The sequence below is a fragment of the Dama dama genome, chromosome X (assembly GCF_033118175.1).
Source record: "Dama dama isolate Ldn47 chromosome X, ASM3311817v1, whole genome shotgun sequence".
NCBI classification, from domain to species: domain Eukaryota; kingdom Metazoa; phylum Chordata; class Mammalia; order Artiodactyla; family Cervidae; genus Dama; species Dama dama.
Genome location: NC_083714.1, coordinates 144,287,615 through 144,306,203, shown reverse-complemented (window position 1 = coordinate 144,306,203; position 18,589 = coordinate 144,287,615). Strand labels below are relative to the sequence as shown.

Genomic DNA, 18,589 nt, shown 5'->3' with positions numbered 1-18,589 from the left:
AGAAATCAAAATATGCATAGAAACAAATGAAAATTAAAACACGAGAACCCAAATCTATGCCATTCAGTAAAGCAGTGCTAAGGGGAAAGTTGATAGCAATAAGAGCTTACCTCAAGAAACAAGAGAAACATCAAATAAATGACCTAACTTTACACCTAAAGCAACTAGAAAAAGAAGCAGTGAAGAACCCCAGGGTTAGCAGAAGGAAAGACAAGATAAAAATCAGGGCAGAAAGAAGTGGGAAAAAAAAAAAAAGGAGACTATAGCAAAACTCAACAAAACTAAAAGCCGGTTCTCTGACAAGATAAATAAAATAGACAAACCACTAGCCAGACCCATCAGGAAAAAAAGGGAGAAGAATCAAACCAGTCAACAAAACTAGAAATGGAAATGGAGAAATCACAACAGACAACACAGAAATACAAAGGATCACAAGAGACTACTATCAGCAGCAGGAAGAAATGGACGAATTCTTAGAAAGTATAACCTTCCAAAACTGAACCAGGAAGAAAGAGAAAATTTTACCAGACCCATCAAAAGCATGGAAATTGAAACTGTAATAAAAAATCTTTAGACAAACAAAAGCCCAGGACCAGTTGGCTTCACAGGTGAATTCCTCCAAACAATTAAAGAGCTAACACCTGTCCTACTCAAACTCTTCTAAATTATTGCACAACGTAAACCCCCAAACTCATTTTATGAGGCCCCCATCACCCTAATCCCAAAACCAGAGAAAGATGCCACAGAAAAAGAAAACTACAGGCCAATATCACTGATGAACATACAGGAAAAATCTTCAACAAATTCTAGCAAACAGAATCCAACAACATATCCAAAAGGTCAGACATCATGACCAAGTGGGTTTATTCCAGGGATGCAAGGATTCATCAATATTTGCAAATCAGTCAATGTGATAAATTGCATTAACAAACTGAAAGGTAAAAACCATATGGTTATCTCCATAGATGCAGAGAAAGCCTCTGACAAAATTCACGCATTTATGATAGAAACACTCAAGAAAGCAGGCACAGAAAGAACACGAATCAACATAATAAAAGACATATATGATAAAATCATAGCAAACTTTATCCTCAAAGGCGAAAAATTGAAAGCATTTCCCCTAAAGTCAGGAACAAGACAAGAATGCCCACTCTCACCACTACTATTCAACATAGTTTTGGAAGCTTTAGCCATGGCAATGAGAGAAGAAAAAAATTAAAGGGTATCCAGATTGGAAAAGAAGAAATGAAACTCTCACTGTTTGCAGATAACATGATCCTCTACACAGAAAGCCCTAAAGACACCACCAGAAAATGACTAGAGCTAATCAATGAATACAGAAAAGTTGCAGGATATAAAATTAATACACATAAATCCTTTGCATTTCGATACACTAACAATGAGAAAACAGAAAGTGAAATGAAAAAGCAATCCCTTTCAGCATTGCGGTGAAAAGAATAAAACTACCTAAAGAAACAAAAGACCTATACATAGAAAACGTTAAGACACTGATGAAAGAAATCAAAGATGACAGAAATAGATGGTGAAATATACCTTGTTCATGGATCTGAAGAGTCAACATAGTGATAATGAGTATACTACCCAAGGCACTCGTAGATTGAATGCAATCCCTATCAAGCTATCACTGGTATTTTTCACAGAACAAGAACACAAAATTTCACAATGTGGATTGAAATATAGAAAACCTCGAAGAGCCAAAGCAATCTTGAGAAAGAAGAATGGAAGAGGAGGAATCAATCTGCCTGACTTCAGACTATACTACAAAGCTACAGCCATCAGGACAGTATGGTACTGGCACAAAGACAGAAATATAGATCAATGGAACAAGACAGAAAGCTCAGAGATAAACCCATGCACCGATAGACACCGTATCTTTAACAAAGGATGCAAAAATATACAATGGAGAAAAAACAATCTCTTTAACAAGTGGTGATGGGAAAACTGGTCTACCAAATGTAAAAGAAGGAAACTAGAACATTTTCTAACACTGTACACAAAAATAAACTCAAAATTGACGAAAGATGCAGTACTAGACACTATAAAATTCCTAGAGGAGAACATATTCAAAACACTCCCTTACATAAATCACTGTAGGATTGTCTATGACACACCTCTCAGAGTAATGGAAATATAAGCAAAATTAAACAATCTGGACCTGATTAAACTTAAAAGCTTGGGTACAACGAAGGAAAGTATGAGAAAGGTGAAAAGACAGCCTTCAGAATGAGAGAAAATAATAGCAAATGAAGCAACTGACAAAGAATTAATCTCAAAAATATACAAGCAGCTCCACACCAGAAAAATAAATGACCCAATCAAAAAAACGGGACAAAGAACTGAAGAGACATTTCTCCAAAGAAGATATACAAATGGCTAACAAACACATGAAAAGATGCTCAGCATCACTCATTATCAGAGAAATGCAAATCATAACCACATGAGGGATCATCTCTCGCTGGTCAAGACGGCTGCTATCAGGAAGTCTACAAACAATAAATGCTGCAGAGGGTGCAGAGTAAGGGAACCCTCTTACACCGTTGGTGGGAATGCAAACTAGAATGGCCCTATGGAGAACAGTGTGGGGATTCCTTAAAAAACTGGAAACAGAATTGCCAAACAACCCAGAAATCCCACTGCTGGGCATACACACTGAGGAAACCAGCACTGAAAAAGACATGAGTACCCTAATGCTCATCGCAGCACTGTTTACAATAGCTTGGATATGGAAGCAACCTAGATGTCCTTCAACATACAAATGGAAAAGAAAACCATGATACACATGACTCAGCTATTAAAAAGAACGTATCTGAATCACTTCTAATGAGGTGGATGAAACTGGAGCCTATTATAAAGAGTGAAGTATGTTAGAAGGAAAAAGACCCATAAAGTATATTAACACATATATATAGAAATTAGAAAGATGGTAATGATGACCACATATGCAAGGCAGTGAAAGAGGCACAGATATAATGAAGAGACTTTTGGACACTGTTGGAGAAGGCCAGGGTGAGATGATTTGAGAGACTAGCAGCGAAACATGTATATTATGATATGTGAAATAGATCACCTGTCCCAACTTTGATGCATGACATAGGGCACTCAAAGCCGCTGTACTGGGGAAACCCTGAGGGGTGGGATGGCGAGAGAAGCGGTAAGGGTTTCAGGATGGGGAAGACATGTACGCCCATGGCTGATTCAGCTCAATATATGGCAAAAACCACCACAATACTGCAAAGTAAGGAGCCTCCAATTAAAATAAATACATTAATTTAAAAGAAAAAGACCCATGTGCATGTTGTCTATAAGAACCCCACTTCAGACCTAAAGACACATACAGACTGACAGTGACAGGATGGAAACATATATGCCATGCAAATGGGAATCAAAAGAAAGATGGAATAGCAATCGTCATATCAGACCTTAAACAAAAGAAGATTACAATAGATAAGGAAGGACACTACATAGTGATGAAGGGATCAATACAAGATGAAGACATAGCAATTGTAAACATCTATGTCCCCAACAAAGGAACACCTCAATACATAAGACAAACATTAACAGACATTAAAAGAGAAATTGACAGTAAAAAAATCATAGTTGACTTTAACACCCCGCTCACAACAATGGACAGATCATCAAAAAAGAAAATTAACACAGAAACACATGTCTTAAATGATACATGAGATGAGATGAATCTCATTGATATCTTCAGGACATGCCATCCAAATGGAGAAGAATACACCTTCTTCTCAAGTGCACAGGGAGCATTTTCCAGGAGAGACCACATCTTGGGTCCCAAATCAAATCTCAGTAAAATGAACAAAACTGAAATTGTATCAAGCATCTTTTCTTACCAGAACACTATGAGACTAGATATCAATTAGGAGAAAAAAAGAAAACTGTAAGAAACACAAACACATGGAGATGAAACAACACGTTTCTAAATAACCAACAGGTTGCTGAAGAAGTCAAAATGGAAATCGAAAATTTTCTAGAAAAAAATGACAATGAAAAAACAACAACTCAAAATCTATGGGATGCAGGAAAAGAAGTTCTAAGAGGGAAGTTTGTAGCAATACAATCCTAACTCGAGAAACAAGAAAAGCATTGAATAGACAAGCTCAATTGACTCCTAAAACAACTGATAAAGAAAAACAAAACAAAAAAAAAAAATAGCCAAAATTAGTACATGGAAAGAAATCATAAAAATCTGAGCTGAAATAAATGAAAAATAAATGAAAGAAACAATAGCAAAGGTCAACAAACTAAAAGCTGGTTCTGTGAGAAGATAAACAAAATTGACAAACCTTTAGCCAGACTCATCAAGAAACAGAGAGAGAAGAATGAAATCAACAAACTTAGAAATAAAAAGGGAGAATTACAACAGAAAATGCAGAAACACAAAGGATTATAAGAGACTATTATGAACAACTCTATGGCAATAAAATAGATAACCTGGTAGAAATGGACAGATGCTTAGAAAAGCTCAATCTTCCAAGACTGAAACAGGAAGAAATAGAAATTATGAACCACCCAATTACAAGCTCCAAATCGAAGCTGTGACCAAGAAATTCCCAAAAGACAAAATCCCAGGACCAGATGACTTCACAGGTGAATTCCATCAAACATTCAGAGATGAGCAAATGCCTATCCTTCTAAAATTCTCTCAAAAATATTTCAGAGGAAGGAACACTTCCAAACTCATTCTACAGGACTACCATCACCCTGATACCAAAACCAGACAAAGACAAGACCAAATAAGAAAACTACAGGCCAATATCACTGATGAACATAGATGTAAAAAATCCTCAGCAAAATTTTAGCACACAGAATTCAACAACATATCAAAAACCATGATCAGGTTGGCTTTATTCCAGGGATGCAAGGATTCTTCAATATTCACAAATCAATTAATGTGACACACCATATTAACCACAGGAAAGCTAAAAATCATATGATAACCTAAATAGATGCAGAAAAGGCCATTAAATTTAAAATTTTACAATTATTAAATTAAAAAATAATTTTTAAAAAGAAATAAACTTAAAAAAGGAAAACAACATTGAAATAACTCAAATGACCATCAACTGGTGATCGAATAAATAAAACATGCAATACAAAATTATTTGGCCATCAAATGAATGGAGTTCTTATATAAGCTATAACATGTTAGAGCTCTGAAATGATCATGTTAATTAAAAGAAGCTGGGAACAAAAGGCTGTGTATTGCATTATTCTGTTCGTGTGAACACGTATGTCTTAGATTAGGTAATTCTCTAAAGACCGGAAATAGAGGAGTGAATGCAAGGGCCCAGATGAAGGGGGAAATGGAAAATGTCTGCCAGCAAAAGAGTGTTTCCCAATTGGAATGATGAAAATATTCTAGAATGAGGCTGTGGTTAGGGTTATTCAACCTATGAATAAGTTACAAATCAATGAATTATACAGCTTAACTAGTAAATTCATGGTACAAGTATATCATGTCAATAAATCAAACGTATTTTTTTCTTTTAAACTACTGAAATTAACTTCTACATCCAGGAATATTATCCTTCAAAAACAAAGAAGAAGGAGATATTTTCATATGAACAAAACATTGGGGAATTCATTCTCAGCAGATACCTTGTCTGTAAGAAATGTTAAAAGAAGTTATTTACACAGAATAAGATGATATTTAAGAGAAACTATGAGTTAAGAAAGACTGTTATGTTCAAGTTTGACAGAAAACAACAAAATTCTGGAAAGTAATTATCCTTCAATGAAAATTTAATTGAAAAAATAAACAAAGGCAAATTGAAATGAAGGTTTTCTTCTTCTTATTAATTGGTTAAAGATAAATGCTTCTTTGGGTTTCTCTGTTTTTCACTGATTATGAATCTTCATAATTAAAGTGGGTTTCACGTATACAAGATCCAGTTTCACTCAGTGGTAAAGAATCCGCCTGCAATGCAGGAGCTGTGGCAGATGCGAATTCCATCTCTGGGTCAGGAAGAGCCCCTGCAGGAGAGCATGGAAACCGACCCCAGCATTCTTGCCTGGAGAATCCCCGTGAACAGAAGAGACTGGTGGGCTCACAGTCCATGGGGTGGCAAAGAGCTGGACATGACGGTGCAAGTAAGCAACAGCAGACACACATTCCTAATAGAAACTCTGAAGATATTAAATATAGATGAGAAAATTCTCAGCCTAAACAAAGGAAAACAAACAAACAAAAATCCTAGATTGTAGAGCTGAATTAGGAAAGGTTTTAGGCAATAAAATATCTCCCAACACTAGTGTAAACAGTGTGTTCCACACAAGAGAGAGGAGTCATTTTTAATACTCACTCAATAGAAAAACATTCGAGTTACATTCATAAATTAAAGGAAATGAAAATGTCCAGAAAACATAGTATAAAATCTACTCATCATTTTGTATCTAATTAAGATGTTAAAACTGTAAGGGAATTTTTAAGAAAAAAAGTCTGTGAAAATTTAAGCAGCACCCAATGAAAAGTGTTGGACACGACTGAGTGACTGAACTGAACTGAAGCAGTCCCAATGAATGTAAATTTATTTTCTTTTCTCCATAGGCTCAAAATAATTGACAATTAAGAATGAATTTCACTTTAACACATATTTTTCAATTTCAGCAGGATGTTTTACATTCAAATATAAGATTTTTCAAGCTAAAAAAGTATGTACCTTGCAGTGAATATTTTGTTTCACTGACTTAAACATACATAAAATCACATCGTGTGTCTTTATCTTGACCATCTTTGTGGTATCACAAAACTGTTTGAATGTGTGGTCTGTGAAGTTCTCGGGTCACATACTGTTGAAGCCTAGCTTGAAGGATTTTGAGCATTATCTTGCTAGCATGAAAAATGAGTGCTGCCATGTGGTAGTTTGAACATTGTTTGGCATTGCCCTTCTTTGGGATTGAAATGAAAACTGACCTTTCTCAGTCCTGAGGCCACTGCAAGTTTTCCAAACTGGCTGGCCTATTGAGTGCACCACTTTAACAGCACCGGCTTTTAGGATTTGAAAGCTCTCAGCTGGAATTTCATCACCTCCACTAGCTTTGTTCGTACTGCTGCTTCCTAAGGCCCACTTGACTTTGCACTCCTGGATGTCTGGCTCTAGGTGAGTCATCACACCATCGTGGTTATCCAGGATAATAAGATCTTTTTTTTTAAATTTACAGTTCTTCTGTGTATTCTTTCTACCTCTTCTTAATCTTTTCTGTTTTAGTTAGGCCCATAACGTTTCTGGGCTTTATTGTGCCTGTCTTTGCATGAAAAGTTCCCTTGGCATGTCTAATTTTCCTGAAGAGATCTCTAGTCTTTCCCATTCTACTGTGTTCCTGTGGTTCTTTGCTTTATTCAAATCCCTTGTGAGTATACTCTGGAAGGGACAAATAGACTCAAGGGTTACGCCTGGCACACATGGCACCAGAAGACCTATGGATGGAGGTTCGCAACATTGTGCAGGAGGTGGTGATCAAAAGCATCCACAAGAAAAAGAATTGCAAAGAGGCAAAGTGATTGTCTGAGGAGGCCTTACAAATAGATAAGAAGAGAAGAGAAATGTAAAGCACACACGGAAAGATATAGCCACTGCCATACTGCCTCCCCCGCCTCCCGATCTGGGGGTCACCGTCTGCTGCTCTTGGTGCCAGGGGGAGGGGACAACCCAGACTCTCCTACTGGGAAGCCATAGACCGGGTGTGTCTCCCTGAGGATCTGATTGTATAAATCATGCACTCACCTTTAATCATCACCTCACACTCTGCATTCACCAAGAGTCACACGGAGGACCGAGGAGACCATGGACCCTGCTATCTGGCCACACCTCTGCAGTCACCATCGTTCAGTGGACGGGTGGACAGATGACCAGCCCCGCAGGACAGGGCTGAGAATAGCCTCTGCAATGCTCAGCTCCTAAACATGCCATCCATCAGCACCAAGGCTGCTACCGGTTTCGGCCGGTGACGGCACAGGACGTGACTGAGACGCAGCCTCCGTGATGCCCAGCTCCAGACACGTGCCATTTGTCAGCCCTGAAGCAGCTTCTGGTTCAACCTGATGACATCGCCAACAAACCCGACGGCCCAGATGAAATTGCCTGCGATGGTGTTGGTATAGCCGGCAGCTGACCCCGGGCACTGGCCCCGCACCCATGCGCAAAGGTAGTGGAGCCAGGGACCAGGCCGGGTGGATGAGGACCAGCTGCAGGTTCTCTGTGAGGTTGATGCCGGCCATGAACAGCCTGCCTGGGACAAGAGAGGGGCTGCAGTTCATGGTGCCAGCTGTGGGGTCAGCTGCCTACATGTGAAGTCACTAACCCACAGAGTCATGTGACAAACCAGACCATGTGGTCACCGACTCACATGGTCGGTCACCCACCCACGGGGTCACTTCATAATGTGGTGATCCCTCCAAGTGGCCACCAACCCACGTGGTCACCCACCCATGGGGTCACTAACCTGCAAGGTCATGTGGTCACCTGTCCACATGATTACCCCCTCACACCATCACCCACCTACGCAGTCACCCACTCACCAGGTCAGCAACTCACATGGTAACCCACCCTGCTGTCAGGAGTTCAAACCAGTCACCCACCCACATGGTCACCCACCCACAGGGTCACCAAGCCACACATCTCCTGCCCATGTGACAAATAACCCATGGGGTCACCAGCCCATGCAGTCACCAAGCTGTGCCATCGCCCCCCAGACTCTGGCCTCTGCAGCGGTCAGAGATTCAGATGTCCGACAGAGACCCAAGTTCAGACAGCAGGGACTCACAGGGGTGTTGACTGATGAATTTCTCCTGTTACAGAGGGCAGGCAGGCTGGACAGTGACCCCAGAGATGTCCACGTCCTGACCCCGTGTAGTGGATACAATAATGTCCACATGGATGTTCACATCCTGTCTACATCCTGACCCCCTGTGGTAGACACAGTAACATCCCCAAGAATGTCCATGCCCTGTTCGCCATGTGTTGAACAGAATAACGTCCCCTAATATGTACTGTTCCATTTATCCACTTGAACACAAACCCAGCCCCTTGCGCTAGGACATGCGTGTGATCAGGTGTCCTCGTATGAAGGCAGCACTCACCTGGGTGGCTGCAGCTCTTCATGTGCTCCAGGTAGTGGACGAGGTCTAGGTGCTTCACCTGGTTCCCCCACCAGTAGGGGATACTGGGCCACAGTTCTGCATGCTGACTCATGGATGCCTCGTCTTTGTATGACAGGATGACCTGCTGGCCCCGGGACCACGGCTGGCGCAGAGTTGGCACCTCCTGTGGGGAGAATCATCCAGGTGCCCATGAGACGTGTGCACAGGGGTTATTGGGGTGCCTTGTGACACAATGCGTCAGGTATTGGGGGTGTCCCAGAAGCTACAGCAGTGTGTGGATTATTGGGGTGTCTATGACCAGTGATGGACTGGTTATTGGGTTCTCTGTGAGAAGAGATAGTCATGGGTGGAATAATGGCATGTCTGAGTAGAGACACTAGTGGGTAGATACTGGGGTGTCTGAGTGGAGAAGGTGATGAGTGAGTTATTGGGGTGTCTTGAGCAGTGATTGGTAGATTTTTGGGGTGTTTGAGTGGAGACAGTGGTGGGTAGATTACTTGGGTGTCTTGAGCAGTGATGGGTCAATTATTGGGGTACATACCTGAGTGGAAACAGAGGTGGGTGGATTATTGGGATTTCTGATAGGAAATGGCAGGTGGATTCCTGGGGTACTTGAGGCGTGATTGATGGATTTTGGGAGTGCCTGAATAGAGACCGGGCAGGGTGGATTATTGGGCATGCCTGTGACCAGTGATGGGCTGATTACTGGGGTGTTTGAGTGGAGACAGTGGTGGGTGGATTACTGGAGTTCTGTGAGCAGCATCACCTGGAGTCTGAATCAGCTTCACGCAGCGAGCAGACAGTTGGATTACAGTGAAGCCTAGTGCTCCCGCTGACAAGAGCATGGGGAGCCTGTGGCCCCTGCTCACCCCATGGGGACACAGGATGTTCCTAAAGATATTCTTGATGCAGCCCATCAGGTTCTCGTGCAGGTCCTCCATCATGCCCTCGAAGTTCCTGCATGCCAGGATAACCACCTCCTGGGGGTTGTTCTCCAGCCACTCCGAGATTTCCAGGAGGGCGTTCTTGGAGGGGGTGGAGGAAAGGGGCCTTGTATTGAGAGACATAGGGGCGTGGATGGGGACTTCCCCCAGCACAGCCATCTACAGACTGGTTGGGGAGTCCTGACTCACAAAGACATAAAGCATGGCGCCTGCTCCCAAGGGACCCAGCCTCTTCTGAGTGGCAATGGGGAACTGTGGCATTGCTCTGGGGGGTCTGTGTGTGTGTGTTTCTGTGTGTGTATGTACACGCTCCTGTAGGTACAGGTGCACACACATGTGTGCATGTGTTCAGGGTCTGTGTGTGCACAGATATGCATGTGTGTGTGTCTGCACAGCAACAGAGAGCAGTGCTTATAATACTGTGAGAAGTCTGTACTCCAGGGAGCATGGGAGGCCAGCAGGGTACATTCACAGTGAGGCCCAGGCCGGAACCTCCAAGGGTCATTAGGTTCTGTGGTGGGGGCACTGGAGGCCGAGGCCAGAGTGAAACATTAAGTGACTTGTCCAGCAGCCGAGAGAATGGACTGGACACCCCAAAACGGGACACAGGAAAAGACGTGTCAGGAACCTGGTTTAGCCAAATTCTGGGAGACACCCCAGAGGCCAGGGCTAGAGGTGTGAGTTCAGAAATGCATGTTGGTCAGGAATTCTGAGTGCCTGATGCCAGAGGTCAGCCCTCTCCTGCCAGAAGTGGACGTCTGTCTGTACCCTTAGAGATCAGTGTCTTCTAACGGGAGTGGGCCTGTGTTGTCCCCTTAAAGGTCAGCCTCTCCTGCCTGGAGTGACTGTGTGTCCATCTGAGTGGACGTGTGTCCATCTGAGTGGATGTGTGTTCATTCCCTTAGAGGGAAGCATCTTCTAACTGGAGTGGACCTGTGTTATCCCCTTAGAGGTCTGCCTCTCCTGCCTGGAGTGACCAGAGGTCCATCTGAGTGGAGGTGTGCCCATCCTCTCAGAGGCCCTCCATGTCCTGCCTGGACCAGACGTGGGTGTCCCTGGCTGGCGGACCCCCGTCCGTACCCCCTGCCCCCACCCTTACCTCCACGAGGGCCATCGTGTACACCATGTGGTAGAGTGCAGGTTCCCCTCGGTGCCCTCCTCTGTGTGCGCCATCCGCAGGTCCTCACGCCCAGCATCCAGCTGCTTCGTGATGCTCAGCACCTGCACACAGAGGTCGGTCACCTGTGCTGGGCACAGAGGGCGGCCCCCCGCTCAGGGGCTGGGCATGCACTGAGGATGCCCAATGAGGGCCACATCGTCCACTGTGAAATCAACAGTGTTGGTGCTGCCAGGATTGAGGCCCTGCTTCTGGGAACAGGGTCTCCAGGGTCACTGGTCACATGGAGCACACAGCCCGGGTCCAAATTGTAGTCTTGGGGGGGGGTGTTCCTGCAGAGTCCAGCCTCACCCTCCTCTCAGGCAGTCCCTGGGTGGAAGCGCCCTGTGGGTTCAACAGCCCAGGCTCCAAACACCCAAGCTGGACCCTTGAACATGAGGACACACAAGACCCACAAAGGTCTGTGCCCACCCCCAGAAACAGTACTAGGAAAGGCAAGAAGGAATCAAGCGGGGAGAATGAAAGGAAGAAACATCTGTCCGCCACACAAATAAGACAGGAAAAAGCAAAAAATAACTAACATAAATTGAAAAGTGAAAGTTGTTCAGTTGTTTCCAACTCTTTTCTATCCAGTGGACTGTAGCCCCCCAGACCCCTCTGTCCATGGAATTATCCAGGCAAGATTACTGGAGTGGGTTTCCATTCCCTTCTCCAGGAGATCTTCCCAACCCAGGAATCGAACCCATGTCACCAGCATTGCAAGCAGATTCTTTACCAACTGAGCCACCAGGAACCCTAATATAAATTTGTAGCAGAAAATGTACTGTGTCCTCTACAAGGAGTCATAATGGAAAAACAAGAAAACATAAGGATAAAAAAAAGGGAAAGAAAATAATAGATTCTCTCCATCCAAAATAAAAGAAAAAGCAAAAATCTAATATTAACATAAACTAGTAGCAGAAAATGGTACTGTGTTCTCTGTAGAGAGTCATGACGGACAAAAAAAATATGAGGATAAAACATGGGGAAAAAATGGGAAAGGAAGTCACAGTGCCCCCACCCAATCCAAATTAAAAGAAAAAGCAAAGACTCATATGAATATTGTCAGCTACACACAGGCACTTGCCATCCACCTCTACAAGGATTAAATTAGGTGCTGCTGCAGCAAATGACCTTCAACACCCCTTGAAAGACCACCACCCGTGTCCCCCACCCCGCACACAGCCCACTTCTCCTTGGCAACCATACCACTTGAGACCACGGCACTGAGGCCCCCCAGGATGGAGGGACCCTGCCTTGGAGGGACATAGAACAGAGAGACCCTGGCACCAAGGGATCCTCAGAGCAGAGGGACCCCAGTCCTGCAGGACTCCCAGGTTCTGGTGGATGCCCTACTGCTCACTCCCTCCTCTGGGTGTGAGCTCTTAAGGCCAGGCTGCAGGCACCTGATGCAAGCAGGAATGAGGTTTGCCCATATTCCAGCCCTGGCTCTCTGCCCATCAGATCCCCTGAGGATTCCAGCAGCCGGGGATCTCCCAGGAGGAAGCAATTACACAAGGCAAGAGCTGTGCTTGACAGCCATCTGTCCCCTCCAGGTGGGCCCCTGCTCCTGGGGGCCCCTGGGCCCAGGTGGGTTCTCTACCTCAGTCTACCGCATGAGGTCACACGGGGCCTCCTCCAGTGTCTCACTGTGGGCCGGCGGGGGCAGAACCTGACCTCACCGGCATGCACCCCACCTGCTCACCTGAGTGGGCTGAGAACTCAGAGGGGGCGGCTGACTCACAGGAGGAAGCGCCATCAGGGTGTGCAGGGGCACCCAGCTTGCTCCCTGGGGTGCTGTCCGAGGCCTCGCGGCTGGGTGGCACTACTGCTGAGCACTCCTGAATCTGCACTGGGAAACCAGACAGCTGGGGTTCAGAAAAAAGGAAGAGAGGACAGGTGACCCACACCTATGTGCCTGGGAGATGGGAGAGTGTCTTGCAAGTACAGGATTGGTGTCCACAGGCGATGGGACATTATCCTCCCATCACAGTGAACCCACCACCATCTCAGGCCAGTGCAAATGGGAAGATGAAGCGCTTGTGACACCCTGACCCGGATTATGATGGAACAGAGGTCCAGGGATGTGGAGACAGGACGACTCGGGAGTGGGCAGGTGACCTGTGCTAGGTGGAGAGTTGTGGAAAGGACACCCAGGAGGCAGGTGACCTGTATTATGGGGAGGTCTCCTCTGTGAGGGGAAGACAGACACACACCCTCAGGTGTCCCCAGGATGGTGACACAGACACACCAAAGGAGCCCTATGTGGCGGGGCACACACATCCACTGGGGTCCCCATGGCGCGGTGCTTGGGGTTCTGACATACTGTTTTGCTGTGTGTTCTACTTGCATCTCGTTGACTATTCGGATTAGAGAAGAGACTTTTATTCTGAAAGGTTATTGTGAAGAGGAAAGGGGAGTATTACAGGAGGATGAGCTCTTCAGGGAGAAGGACTATTATTCTAGAGAGGGGGTGATTACATAGAGGTAGGACTTTATTTGTACAAGGGGCAACATTACTGTAGAGAGCTGACTAATATGATAGAGGGGAGATACAACAATAAATAGGGCTATGACCATGTAGGGGGGATGTCACTGTGGAGAAAGTGAAAGTTGATCAGTCATGTCTGACTCTAGACAGGCCATGGAATTCTCTAGGCCAGAATACTGGAGTGCATAACCTTTCCCTTCTCCAGTGGATCTTCCCAACCCAGGGACTGAACCCACGTCTCCCACAATGCAGGCAGAATCTTTACCAGCTGAGCCACCAGGGAAGCCCTACTGTGGAGAGGGGATTCATAATCAAGGAGGACCCTTACTGTAGTGGGGGACTATTACTGTGGAGGGGGGAAAGTTATAATAGGATGACTCTGATACCATGGGTCTTGTGTGTCCTCATGTCCAAGGGTCCAGCTTGGGTGTTTGGAGCCTGGGCTGGTGAACCCACAGGGCGCTTCCACCCAGGGACTGCCTGAGAGGAGGGTGAGGCTGGACTCTGCAAGAACACTGCCCCCAAGACCACAATCTGGACCCAGGTTGTGTGCTTCATGTGACCAGTGACCCTGGAGACCCTGTTCCCAGAAGCAGGGCCTCAACCCTCTTCCCAGAAGCAGGGCAGCACCAACACTGTTGATTTCACAGTGGACGATGTGACCATCATTGGGCATCCTCAGTGTATGCCCAGCCCCTGAGCAGGGGGCTGCCCTCTGTGCCCAGCACAGGTGACCGACCTCTGTGTGCAGGTGCTGAGCATCACGAAGCAGCTGGATGCTGGGCGTGAGGACCTGCGGATGGCGCACACAGAGGAGGGCACCGAGGGGAACCTGCACTCTGGCCACATGGTGTACACGACAGCCCTCGTGGAGGTGGGGGCGGGGGCAGAGGGTATGGACGGGGGTCCGCCAGCCAGGGACACCCACGTCTGGTCCAGGCAGGACATGGAGGGCCTCTGAGGGGATGGGCACACGTCCACTCAGATGGACATCTGGTCACTCCAGGCAGGAGAGGCAGACCTCTAAGGGGATAACACAGGTCCACTCCAGTTAGAAGATGCTGACCTCTAAGGGAATGGACACACATCCACTCAGATGGACACACAGTCACTTCAGGCAGGAGAGGCTGACCTTTAAGGGGACAACACAGGCCCACTCCCGTTAGAAGACACTGATCTCTAAGGGTACAGACAGACGTCCACTTCTGGCAGGAGAGGGCTGACCTCTGGCATCAGGCACTCAGAATTCCTGACCAACATGCATTTCTGAACCCACAGCTGTACCCCAGGACTCTGGGGTGTCTCCCAGAATTTGGCTAAACCAGGTCCCTGACACATCTTTTCCTGTGTCTACCAGTTTTGGGGTGTCCAGTCCATTCTCTCGGCTGCTGGACAAGTCACTTAATGTTTCACTCTGGCCGCTGGCCTCCCACGCTCCCTGGAGTACAGACTTCACACAGTATTATAAGCACTGCTCTCTGGTGCTGTGCACACACACACACATGCATATCCGTGCACACATAGACCCTGAACACATGCACACATGCGTGTGCACCTGTACCTACCAGAGCATCTACATACACACACAGAAACACACACACACACACACACACACACACACACACCAGAGCAATGCCACAGCTCCCCACTGCCACTCAGAAGAGGCTGGGTCCCTTGGGAGCAGGCACCATGCTTTATGTCTTTGTGTGTGAAGACCCCCAACCCATCTATAGAGGGGCTGTGCGGGGAGAAGTCGCCACCCACGCCCCTCTGTCTCTCAATACAAGTCCCCTCTCCTCCACCCCCGTCCAGAATGCCCTCACAGAGATCTCAGAGTGGCTGGAGAACCATCCCCAGGAGGTGGTCATCCTGGCATGCAGGAACTCCGAGGGCATGATGGAGGACCTGCATGAGTACCTGATGGGCTGCATCAAGAACATCTTTGGGGACATGCTGTGTTTCCGTGGGGTGTGCAGGGGCCACAGGCTCCCCATGCTCCTGGCAGCGGGAGCACTAGGTTTCACTGTAATCCAACTATCTGCTCGCTGCATGAGGCTGATTCAGATACCAGGTGACGCCACTCACAGAACCCAAGTAATCCACCCACCACTGTCTCCACTCAAACACCCCAGTAACCAGCCCATCACTGGTCACAGGCACGCCCAATAATCCACCCTGCCTGGTCTCTATTCAGGCACTCCCAAAATCCATCAATCACGCCTCAAGAGCCCCAGTAATCCACCGCCGTTTCCTATCAGAAATCCCAATAATCCACCCACCTCTGTTTCCACTCAGGTATGTACCCCAATAATTGACCCATCACTGCTCAAGACACCCAAGTAATCTACCCACCACTGTCTCCACTCAAACACCCCAAAAATCTACCAATCACTGCTCAAGACACCCCAATAACCCACCCACCACCTTCTACACTCAGACACCCCAGTAATCTACCCACTAGTGTCTCTACCCAGACATGCCATTATTCCACCCTTGACTGTCTCTTCTCACAGAGAACCCAATAACCAGTCCATCACTGGTCATAGACACCCCAATAATCCACACACTGCTGTAGCTTCTGGGACACCCCCAATACCTGACGCATTGTGTCACAAGGCACCCCAATAACCCCTGTGCACACGTCTCATGGGCACCTGGATGATTCTCCCCACAGGAGGTGCCAACTCTGTGCCAGCCGTGGTCCCGGGGCCAGCAGGTCATCCTGTCATACAAGGACGAGGCATCCATGAGTCAGCATGCAGAACTGTGGCCCGGTATCCCCTACTGGTGGGGGAACCAGGTGAAGCACCTAGACCTCGTCCACTACCTGGAGCACATGAAGAGCTGCAGCCACCCAGGTGAGTGCCGCCTTCATACCAGGACACCTGGTCACACGCATGTCCTAGCACATGGGGCTGAGTTTGGGTTCAAGAGGAGAAATGGAACAGGACATACTGGGGGACGTTATTCTGTTCACCACCTGGGGACCATGGCATGGACATTCTTGGGGATGTTACTGTGTCCACCACAGGGGGTCAGGATGTAGACAGGATGTGAACATCCGTGCGGACATTTTTGTGTCCACCACACGAGGTCAGGACGTGGACATCTCTGGGGTCACTGTCCAGCCCGCCTGCCCTCTGTAACAGGAGAAATTCATCAGTCAACACCCCTGTGAGTCCCTGCTGTCTGAACTTGGGTCTCTGTCGGACATCTGAATCTCTGACCACGGAGGAGGCCAGAGTCTGGGTGGGTGATGGCACAGCTTGGTGACTGCGTGGGCAGGTGACCCATGGGTTACTGTTCACATGGGCAGGAGATGTGTGGGTTGGTGACCACGTGGGTGGGTAAGTGTGTGGGTGGGTGACCAGTTTGAGATCCTGCCTGCAGGGTGGGTTACCATGTGAGTTGCTGACTCAGTGAGTGGGTGACCACGTGGGTGGGTGATGGCGTGAGGGGGTAATCATGTGGACAGGTGACCACATGACCTCGCAGGTTAGTGACCCCATGGGTGGGTGACCAATCATGTGAGCCGGTGACCACACGGTTTGGTTGGCCACATGACTCCATGGGTTAGTGACTGCACACGTGGGCACCGGACCCCACATCTCGCATCATGAACTGCAGCCCCTCTTTTGTTCATGGCCGGCATCAACCTCACGGAGAACCTGCACTTTGTCCTCATCCACCCGGCCTGGTCCCTGGCTCCACTACCTTTGCGCATGGGTGCGGGGCCAGTGCCCGGGGTCAGCTGCCGGCTATACCAACACCATCGCAGGCGACTTCATCTGGGCTGTCAGGCTTGTTGGCGATGTCATCAAGTTGAACCGGAAGCTGCTCCGAGGCTAACGGACGGCGCGTCTGGAGCTTGGCAGCGCTGAGGCTGCGTCTCAGTCACGTTCTGTGATGTGACCAGCCTGAACTGGAAGCCGCCTCGGGGCTGACAGATGGCACACTGAGGGGTTGGGCATTGCGGAGGCCACTCCTTGTTCAAATCCTGTGACGTCACTGGGCTGAACTGGAAGCTGCGTCGAGGCCGCCGGACGGTGCGTGGGTGGAGCTGGGTGTCACGGAGGCTGCGTCTCAGTCACGTCCTGTGCCGTCACCGGCCGAAACCGGTAGCAGCCTTGGTGCTGATGGATGGCATGTTTAGGAGCTGAGCATTGCAGAGGCTATTCTCAGCCCTGTCCTGCGGGGCTGGTCATCTGTCCACCCGTCCACTGAACGATGGTGACTGCAGAGGTGTGGCCAGATAGCAGGGTCCATGGTCTCCTCGGTCCTCCGTGTGACTCTTGGTGAATGCAGAGTGTGAGGTGATGATTAAAGGTGAGTGCATGATTTATACAATCAGATCCTCAGGGAGACACACCCGGTCTATGGCTTCCCAGTAGGAGAGTCTGGGTTGTCCCCTCCCCCTGGCACCAAGAGCAGCAGACGGTGACCCCCAGATCGGGAGGCGGGGGAGGCAGTATGGCAGTGGCTATATCTTTCCGTGTGTGCTTTACATTTCTCTTCTCTTCTTATCTATTTGTAAGGCCTCCTCAGACAATCACTTTGCCTCTTTGCAATTCTTTTTCTTGTGGATGCTTTTGATCACCACCTCCTGCACAATGTTGGGAACCTCCATCCATAGGTCTTCTGGTGCCGTGTGTGCCAGGCCTAACCCTTGAGTCTATTTGTCCCTTCCAATGTATACTCACAAGGGATTTGAATAAAGCAAAGAACCACAGGGACACAGTAGAATGGGAAAGACTAGAGATCTCTTCAGGAAAATTAGACATGCCAAGGGAACATTTCATGCAAAGACAGGCACAATAAAGCCCAGAAACGTTATGGGCCTAACTAAAACAGAA

The 18,589-nt window shown here is 47.3% G+C and overlaps 2 pseudogenes; one reads left to right on the top strand and one right to left on the bottom strand.

Annotated features, from left to right (window-relative positions):
- Nucleotides 1–8,055: 8,055 nt before the first annotated feature.
- On the bottom strand, nucleotides 8,056–13,253 carry LOC133052912 (PI-PLC X domain-containing protein 1-like; annotated as a pseudogene).
- Nucleotides 13,254–13,307: 54 nt separating this feature from the next.
- LOC133052911 (PI-PLC X domain-containing protein 1-like) lies at nucleotides 13,308–17,585 on the top strand (annotated as a pseudogene).
- Nucleotides 17,586–18,589: the final 1,004 nt, after the last annotated feature.